General features: G+C 37.7%; 1 long non-coding RNA gene across 1 annotated transcript; it reads left to right on the top strand.

Annotated features, from left to right (window-relative positions):
* Nucleotides 1–2,198: 2,198 nt before the first annotated feature.
* Nucleotides 2,199–2,905, top strand: LOC113293616. Its single transcript, XR_003332396.1, has 2 exons — nucleotides 2,199–2,488; nucleotides 2,595–2,905. It is a non-coding gene; the product is annotated as an uncharacterized LOC113293616 (long non-coding RNA).
* Nucleotides 2,906–10,617: the final 7,712 nt, after the last annotated feature.

Raw genomic sequence — 10,617 nt, 5'->3', positions numbered from 1 at the left:
ATGTGTGACAAGCTAAGTTCGATCTAATGGTTGAAAGATATTAGCTTGGTTGAATCAGGTTTTTCATCTAACGGTGATTATTGAATGCTTTGTTACCAAGGTAACTTGGATTGCAAACCCTGATTTGAAAACTATATAAAGGAGACATCTAGCAACTGGAAAAACTAATCCCCACACCTCCTGTGTGATACTAGTTGGTTTTGCTAGAGTCAATTCTCCTTTAACCTTAGGTTTCTTCTCGAGACCCTGTAGGTTAACGACTGAAAGACTTCATTGGGATTGTGAAGCCTGACCCAACTATTATCTTTGTAGTTGCATGATCTGATCTTGCTGTTTCTATCGTATTGAGTGCAATTGAAATAATTGGCTCGAGATTTTATATCGCCGATAGTCAAGATAGAAAAGTAATCACAAACAAACTTCATCTCATCGTTTGTGATTCCACAATAAGTTGTTTCGCTAGTCGATTAAGTTTATTGTGAGGTGATTGATAATACTAAGATGTTCTTCGGGAATATAAGTCCGGTTTATCAATTGGTTCCTATTCACCTTGATTTATCAAAAGACGGAACAAAAACTCTTGGGTATTTCTGTGGGAGACAGATTTATTCAATCCTATAGACTTTTCCGTGTGAGACAGATTAGTCTATCAAGTCTTCGACTTTGGGTCGTAGCAACTCTTAGTTGTGAGTGACATCATCTAAGGGAATCAAGTGCGTAGTATCCTACTCGGATCAGAGGCGTAAGGAGCGCAACTGTACCTTGAATCAGTGTGAGATTGATTAGGGTTCAAATACAGTCCAGTCCGAAGTTAATTGCTAGTAGGATAATGTCTGTAGCGGCTTAATATAATGTGGTGTTCAATCTGGACTAGGTCCCGGGGTTTTTCTGCATTTGCGGATTCCTCGTTAACAAAATTCTGGTGTCTGTGTTATTTCTTTTCCGCATTATATTTTGTTATATAATTGAAATATCACAGGTTGTGCGTTAAGATCAATCAATTAGAATATCCAACCTTTGGTTGTTGATTTACATTGATTGACACTTGAACATTGGTCTTTGGTACCGTTCAAGTAACTCCTCTTATATTCAATCAGGCTCGTAGATTCCTATTTGTTGATTGCAGATTGAATTAAAAGTTAGAGATATTAAACTCTTGATATACTTTATTCTAGATTGAGTCTGACTGTCTAGTTGATTATATAGAAAGTTTATTGGAGTAAGTCCTCTCGGATTTCCAAACGAATTGTTGGGTGTAGTTGTTAGACCCCCGCATTTTCAATTGGTATCAGAGCAGGCAAACACATTAAAAACCTTATAAGTCTGTGTTTGTTGCGATCTGAGGATGGACGATATTGTCTCTGATAAACGCATTGCCAGAAATAAAAGTTATGTTTCTATAAAGTCTATTAAAGAGAAAGATTTGTCAATCTCGAATATAGATGAACCTAGTGTTTTAATGAAACAGACACACGTTGATAAGTGTTTCCTGACTACCTTACTGACGAGTCTGACTCTGAAGTTGAAAGGGATGCATCCAAAGAGAGTGAAGTGATTCTAAATCTTGTTAGAATCCAGACTGGTAATGTCAACCGGTTGAAACACAAAGTCAGTGTTCTAGTTGGTATGGTAAGTGAGCGTGACACTCGTTTAAAGATTCTTCAAGAGGAAAAAACTCAAAAAGGATGCTTTGAAAATTGAACATCTCTTAACTAAACTCTCATTTCCACTACAACAGACAGCCACATTTCTGACATTCTATTCGCAACACTATAAAAAACGTCAAAAAAAATATTTATATGTGACTTATTGTACGTCACTATAAATTGTGTTAGTTAAGCACCGGATTAGCGTGAACTTATTAATTTGCAACACCCAAGCTGGTGTCACAACTAAATTTTATAAATTAAATAAAATTTTAAAAATAAAAAAATGACCTTTAAAGTTTTGAGAGTGTCAAAAATGTTTTATGAAAAATATAAAATTTTATATCTTGCACGCGGCAATTAAATGAATGTTACACGTCAAAAAAAATTCATTCAAGATCCCGTTTTTGGTCAAATATCTTGAAACCCACTAATTACTTTTGGTCAACAACTGGTCAACAACTAACTGACCATTATGTATCGTGGGCAAATCAAATTGTTAAACAAAAAAAAAAATAACCTCATATAAAAGTTAGTTTCCATATATTTAGCTCTTCCTGTAACCCTAAAAATAGCCCATCTTCTTCTTTTCTTCTTCCTTCTTCTCTTCTAAACTAGCCGCCACCATCGCCCAATCTTATTTAACCATTGTAAAGATCCGAAACATACATATATTAGTTTCTCGGTTAGATTTGGTTCATTTATATGTTATCAAGCTAGCCGCCACCATGTCCAAATCTTGTTTAACCCGTCGGCATGTCATTTAAATCAGTATTTTTGTATGCAATCACTAATCAAGAAAAAAAAATAAGAAAAATAAGAATACTCTCGGGGCTAAGGAGGTGAGATATAATCAACGCTGGTATTGCTTCTATCTTCTACTTTAGACATATCAAAATCAGTACTGATTTTGTGGCTTTTTTTTTCGTTTGTTTTTTTCTTTTACAGACTGTACGTGGAATTTCTTTTGAGATAGAAGAATATAATTGAGTCCCTAATTGTCCAAGAGTCGAAAGAACTGGTGATGGCAGATCCAGAGAAACAAAGATGAGGATTGAATAAAATTTGGTTGCAAAAGCTAATTGTTGAAAGAAATTTAGCCGTAAAATCTATAAAAATTTGTTTCAATTTTTAGTTAAATTGGAATATATTATTCAAGTTTAAGATCGATGTTATTTTATTTTATTTTTTTCATAACAAGGTGATTTTTTTGTCTATGAAGATTACTGTTTGATCATTTTTACTCATTTTTCAACTTATTCAATGGCATAGTGATTGTTCATAATTGCACAATTTTTTTTTGGATTTGAAAACAAACTTTTGTAAATAATATATTAAATGCAATAAACTAAAAACGCCATATAATTTTTTTTATTACTAATTCTCAAAAATAAAAGCCGTAAATAATAATGTATTAATATTCTCAAAATAAATAAATGATTTATTAATAAAATGAAAAAGTTAGCTTACGTGGCACGTAAATTATTTGTGACGGTTTTAGCGTTAAAAAGAGTATTTGCAACACCTCTTTTTATAACGCATTGACCGACGAACAAAAAACGTCAGAAAACTATATTTCCGATGCAATATCTAATATTTATGACGTTATTTTCTATTATAAAAACCATGTTTTGTTGTAGTGTTCAAGAGTGTTCAAAAGAGTCTGTCATACCAACTACTTCTGATTTAATTGGAAAAATCTCTGGTTCAGAAGCAAAACCGAAAATCCTTTTTGTTGAAAAAGATGTGCCTGTATCTTCCTGTTGATGGTGGTTTTTAGATTAGGGCGAAAACTGTAAAAGTATGTCTACCTGACCCGGCATCAGAAATAGTATACCTTGATATATCTATATTTCGCAAGGAATTTGGAGAATATATCAGAATCTGATGAGTGCCTATGTCTCTCTTCACATTATATTGAAACTCAAGCTCCTAGATGAATTGTTCATTAGTATAGAGCCTAATGAGTATTTAAGCTCCTAGTTGCATTACTCACTAATGCCGGAGCCTGCCTAGTGTTTTCCTATGCTATGTTCTCAGCTGAACTCTCAATATTGACATGACATGACGATTAACGTTCACTCGCAACGTAGTAGCATAAATCTCCCGAAGTGTCAATATTAAGACCTGCATGAAAACACTCACATAGGCTACTTCACCCTCTGACAAAGAGATCGGCGTATTCAAACACCTTTTAATTGAAAGTTAGCGCGATCCAACGCGCTTAAATTCCTTAAGGGAAATCTAGACTGTCTATATCAGTCTTAAAAAACGATCAAGGCCGCACGATTTGGCCACACAATTCAATAGGCCTAGTCTACTCCTAGCGGAACTAGGAGATCACCAGGATGACCACCGGCGGGCCCACTAATACCCCAACTGGTCGGACTCCACCTAGCACACTCTAACATCATCGAACGCTAACCCCAAACATGGGTGATCACGTTGTTGAAGAAGAGAGCTCAAATGAGCTAAGACCGGCCAAAGCGGTCTCAAAAACATCACGACCGTCAAACTTAGCTAGCCTAGTTGGACGGCTTAGATCTTCCTTCGAATGATTAAAGAAGTGCTAACGTGTTCACCGTCGACCAAACTCCACACTTGGTCGATCGACTTGCTCATAGAAAGACCAGAGCACATCAAATCGCCGGCCCAAAGTAGGGTGAACGCGCTATTTGAAAACCCTAAAAATGCTTTGCGGCAACACACTACTGTTGTAAATCGATCATGACCATCCATCTTCGCCAGCCGAATTGAGTGGCTTAAATCTAATTTTAGATGGCCCGGGAGATGTCAGCGTGCTCACGAGTAGCCCGTCTTTGCACATGGCCGAACGACCTGTTCAAATCAGTGCCCAGCGCTTTGATTCGATTATCCAAAAGAGGGTTGGTCGCACGGATTTTAAACCCTAAATCGAACAAACGACGTTATGCAACTGCCACAAATCAATCGCGTTCGTCCATCTTTTCCAGCTTAGTCGAACGACTTAGATCGGATTCTAGATGGCCAACAGGATGACGCTGTGATCACCGGCCACCCCTCTTCTGTGAGGAGCGATCGGCCAAGCCACAACTTGCTCATGTGGCCTCCGAGCGATCACCCAAAAGTGGCCATTCGCGCTACTTCAACAACAGTCATTAACTGCCGCAAATTATCTTAGCCACTCAACTTGGCTAGCCGATTTAAGCGGTCCATATCTAAACTGGATCGACCGATAGGATTTTAGAATGGCTACCAGTCGCCACTCTCCTATAGGGTCTGACTGGCCATTCCTTGGGATGCGTGTGTAGCTCCTACCAACTCCCTGAAAGAGAACGGTCATGCTCCTTTAAAGACGCTAAGTTCCGCGACTGACTTAGATGAGCTTGGAAACAATGATGCTTTGTATACATCGATTGTAAATGATGTTTTGTAAATATTGTTTCCACAAATAATTTTGACCTAAAAGTACAATGTGCTACTTTTAACGGAAAGTCTCATGACTTTACCCATTTACTCGAGACATCAAACATGTCACAAACTGGGGGATGCTCACTGGGGTATTGGTCTGGCGGTTTACAGCATGCGGCGTGCAACGCGCCCATTACGAGAAGGTGTCAGGGAAGAACGGACGGTTAACAGCAATGAGAGTAGTGGGTGAAAGTGTGACTATTTTTCCTCGTAAACGTGGTGATCACCACTTTTTACACAACTCCACTTCTCCACTGCTTAATCACCTCCACTTCCTACGAGATCAGGGGTGCTCGAACATGACTTGTATAAATAAGAATTCAACCTATTTCGACAGGACACAAGTGTTATCAACACAAGTAACCAGAAACCATATTCTGATACAAGTCATAAAACATCCACACCTTCATAATTCAACATTCTGATCTCAAACACCTTCTTCGCTTCCCTCCCTAAGATCAACCCTTCTCCTTCACTTTGTGACCAAATTGAATCTGGAACGGCCATTTCTTGGTTTAGGCCAGAGTCTTACAGATTGGACTCTCGAATCTAAAAGTACTCCCGTGCAGTGCATTTGTTTAGAGTTTGAATCCGTTTCTCATCAACACACCCAAATTTACCAAAAACATCGAAATCAGTTTTTACCCCGAAACACTTCCTCTAATCAAGGAAAGTCCACATCACACGGAAGGAAGAATTCTCCCAATGGTGTTAAGACTGTTTTATCTAATCACTTAGGTGATTAGAAAGTGTGTCTCTTTTGTGATTCAAAGGGGTCGAGTAAACAAAAGAGGAATTCTAGGTTGAATGACAATTCTATTATTCATCTTAAACACACCTTAGATTTAATTCTCAAAGGTGTAACTGACATTCGTATGTCTAAACCAATCGGTTTTAGTACTCACCCTGTGTACCCCACCGGGAAAGTCATTTCAATGTGTTCCTCGAATGTTCAAACACATAACAGTCTTCCTAAACCATTTCGACGGAGAAGAACACATGGATATTCTTCAATTAGGAAGGGAGATTATGTTGTTGATGATGTGAAAAATATATCAGAAGAAGGAAGAAAAAATGGAGGTATGGAAGACAACTTAAAAAGGATAATTGAAGGATATAAAGAAATTATCAACAGGCTGTCTATTCTCTCAGGCCAAAATTCATCAGGTAAGAATCAAAACTATGTGTCATACTTTGATGATAGTAAATTTTATGATAATTTTTCACATCATAATGATTTCCACCAAAAAACAGGAAATAGAGGCTTAACCATAAGCAACGTTCATTTAATGAGCTCAAGGCTCATACTTGTGCTAATTTATCACAAGGTTGAACTCTCACTCAAAAAAAATCCTAGTTGAGTGAGATATAATCAGGTATACTCTGTGAAAAATGTTTTGTGATTCTCCAGGTATCCTATTATCGTTCTTAGCCGGTTTGTCACTTACAAACATTTGTTGTTGCATGAGTATTTTGTTTGTATTTTGTTATGATGATTTCACTTTTTCTAAAAAGGGGTGACAAATTTCCGTGCTCTAATTTTTCTCTTGGGAGAACAATTTTTAAGAGTTGAGTTTTTATTTACTCACCAAGCAAAATTTTCCAAATCTTCTTCGCAACCTTTTGGTATAAGGGAAAGTCTGTGTACGTGCGTGTAATCCTTTTCACATAGGCACGGACCAAACTTGGAAACCCTAATGGTTCTTGAGAAACCTATAAATACCAAAGCCTTTTATAGAGTACGCATACTTTTGTTGTGCTCTTTTAAGGATGTGGTCTACTCCAAGTTCTTGGGAGTTACCAGCTGATTCAATTGATGATTCGGTTTATCTGGAGTTTGTTTTTAAGAATAAAAAAACCCTTGTTAAGACTGACGAACTCGAATCCTGTGCCTCATTCTATTATGCGTTTTCTCACCAAGATCGAGAGAATGCTGAGATGGTTTTTGCTGAAGTAGTTCATGGTTTTCTCACTGATCTTGGGAAGACTCAACTGAAGCTCGAGAACTCTGTAAAGGAACTTAAATTCTTACGAAATGAGTTGAAAAAGGTTGATTCTGATCTTGTTCTCATGAAGTCACAAGTGAAGGATCTTCTTAATGAGGATATCTTCTCCGAAGACACAGTTGATACAGTTAGTCACAAGCTTGAAGGTCTTGGAACCAGTGAAGCTTCCATACCGGAACTCTGATTATTGCTTGTGATGGCTCTTTGTTTTTAGAGTTGTTTTTTGATTTTGTCTAGTAAATATTCTTTTTCATGTTTTTAGAAGAATAACTAGGGTTTGGAATGGCCATTATTGTGAGTACACCTAGCTATGTCCAACGATATCCATCTTCATTGTTTTTAGATTTATTTTTTTAGATTCTAAAGTATTTTCGAAGATGATTTTTGCAATTTTAATCTTTATGATTTTATATATTGCAAATTGTTATGGGATATGTTGTTTACGTCCGTGAACCTGTGACTGTCCCATACACGTTCAAAAGTTATCTCTATTATGTCGATATGAATGTATTGATAGAAGATAGAATGAACTTTTGGCATTACAAAAGTTAAAGCTTTTTATGTCATATTTTGATGGAAGAAAGGATAAAACTTTTGTTTACAAGGATGAAGCCTATTGTATGTCATTGTGCAAATAGTGATGGAAAATAGGATGAATCCTTGTCAATTCCGCAGTATTGGTCGATCTCCGATCCACATTTTTGTACAAATGATGTGTTGCTCAATAAGGTTTCTTGTGTATGAGCATAAACGATTGAGTTGATCATTCTTATAATTAACTTAGTTGTTGCTCCGTAAGGTTCCTTATGATTGAGCATGACCGACTAAATTAATCATTTTCTTTTGGTTATTTTAGTTGTTGCTCCGTAAGGTTCCTCATGATTGAGCATGACCGACTAAATTAATCATTTTCTTTTGGTTATTTTTAGTTGTTGCTCCGTAAGTTCTCTTATGTCGAGCATGACCAATTGAATTGATCACTTTCTTGTGGTTAATTTATCATGGGTTTTGAATTTTTGATTGAATTAATCATGGGTTCTCTTGTGGTTATTTCAATTGAATTTTTTGGATTCAAATTCATGTTTCCATGTTTTCAATCAATTAGAATATCCAACCTTTGGTTGTTGATTTACATTGATTGACACTTGAACATTGGTCTTTGGTACCATTCAAGTAACTCCTCTTATATTCAATCAGGCTCGCACATTTCTATTTGCTGACTGCGGATTGAATTAAGAGTTAGAGATATTAAACTCTTTGATATACTTTATTCTAGATTGAGTCTAACTGTCTAGTTGATTCTCTAGAAAGTTTATTGGAGTAAGTCCTCTCAGATTGCCGAACGAATTTTTGGGTGTGGTTGTTAGACCCCTGCATTTTCACACTCAAAATCAAAAAGTTCGAGACATGGCCAAACACCGACAACAAAATCATCCAGCGCAAGATGGAGCATGTAAGTGACAAAGAAATAATCCTAGTTAAAAAAAACTTGGATAATCCAACCAAGTGGTCCTGCTAGAGGATTGGAGCAAATATCAACAAGACCCACTTGCATGTTTCACATCTGCAATTTTTTGGATTCAGCTATTAGGATTACCTTTATACCTAGAGGATGAAACATCGGTGGAGGAACTACTAAGTGACAAAGGAAAAGTTTTGAAGGTGGATATCAACTTCAAGCCGATACGAGCGAAGGTAGAGATGATCCTACCTGAACCTTTCATTCCTGGGGTTTTACTAGACATTGCAGGAAAAAGCTGATCGCAATTTGCATATGAGTATCTTCCTACATTGTGCTATCGGTGTGGACTCATTGGACATACTGCAGATGAATATCCATTTTTCATGAACGAACAACATGCATTGCAAGACCCTAACTACCCAATCTTCCCCTATCACAGACTCAACAGTAAATTGAGAGCAACAAAACCCAAACCAATACACCTTTCTTTTACCATCAAACAGGCTTACTGGACACTAGATCTTATTCTCATGTCCAACCAACCAGTGGCCACGCAATAACAACAACCACCGTCCGGTTCCACACCAACCACCCCACTAAAAAAGACAGTAACTAAACCGATCCAACTCGGTTAACTCCAACTATGACTCAAAAGGGTTTTAACTGGACCCCACTCCCTCAATCACTGTTATCTGCCAAAGAATCGTCTGACAACATCCCACAAGAATCAGTTCATGAGAAATGTGCAAATTCGTCTACTTCCAGACGAAAGAACTATGACCATGTTGCATAACTGCAAAAATCAAAGGATATGAACATTTATGGATTTGGATCCGGGATCAAAATTTTCGGTCTCAGATCGGGTATCGGGTCAGAATTAGGAGCGGATAACATCCCCAATCCTTTAATGGGTGGACCTATTCATTTTGGGGTTCCGATATCCACATCCATCAACCCAACAATAGACGGACAGATACAATCGGACAAAGATAAAAGCTCAGTCACACCACAATAACCATATATATGCACTTCAAAGATAGCTTGGACCAGGCCCACTACCAAGCACCTCCACCAGCTAGTGACCCACAAACCAATTAACTATACAATTTTTGCAACCCCTTGTATGCTCAGACACTGGATAACTTCCTCGACAACCTGCACACAATTTTCAGTCTGGTAATCACTAAAGTGAACGGCGTACCGTATGTCAAAGTCACACATAATCAAGTGGAAACACAAGCACCAGCATCAAAGGAGAGAGCCAATCCAAAACTACATACATAACAGGAGCACCACCACCACCTCCAAAGGCCAAGAAATTTCTATCACTCTCATCTTTACAACCAAAGTCGACAAAGACCTTCCAACCACAACATGAAGTCCCTACAACAACAAAAAAAAAGGAAAGCATGGTCCACAACAGCGTCGCCCCAACAAACCAAAAGTGAGGAGAACGTCCCAGAAACGGCTTCGTCTGATCAAGGCCGAGACAAACTAACCACAATCAAACCATCTTGGCAACTATCTCTTGATGAAGAAGAGACTGATGCACAAACTTCAAGGAAAGGTAAGCGAGCTGCTAGCAAGAACCAGCACTCGCAACCATTATGAGTTATCTAGCCTGGAACTTTCAAGGAGCTCATAATCCTTTAAAAGTTCAAAAACTGTGTGAGTTTAACATAATTCACAAAATAAATCTGTTTTTTTATGTGAAACTCTATCCTCAAATGTACATATGTTTTATTTGAAGTCTAGATCAGGTTTTGATGAATGCTTTGCACTTTCATGTAACGGCTGAAAAGATGGTGTGAGCCTGATGTGGTCAGCACACCTTCAGGTCCGGATTATTTTGGCAAATCAAAATGTAATTCATACCTACATCACACCCCGCTTACCACAATCCCCACGGCTCTTCACATGGACCACCACAACCATCTACAAGATGGGACTTATGGAGAAACTTCAACAACATAATTCCTCAGCACCAACTTTTCATGGCTCTTGATGGGTGATTTCAATGAGGTTTTGTGCCGAGAAGAAAAAAAAGTTGGTC

Source organism: Papaver somniferum, chromosome 7 (assembly GCF_003573695.1).
Source record: "Papaver somniferum cultivar HN1 chromosome 7, ASM357369v1, whole genome shotgun sequence".
Lineage (NCBI taxonomy): Eukaryota > Viridiplantae > Streptophyta > Magnoliopsida > Ranunculales > Papaveraceae > Papaver > Papaver somniferum.
The sequence above is the reverse complement of the archived record's forward strand: the minus strand, read 5'-3'. Positions and strand labels throughout refer to the sequence as shown.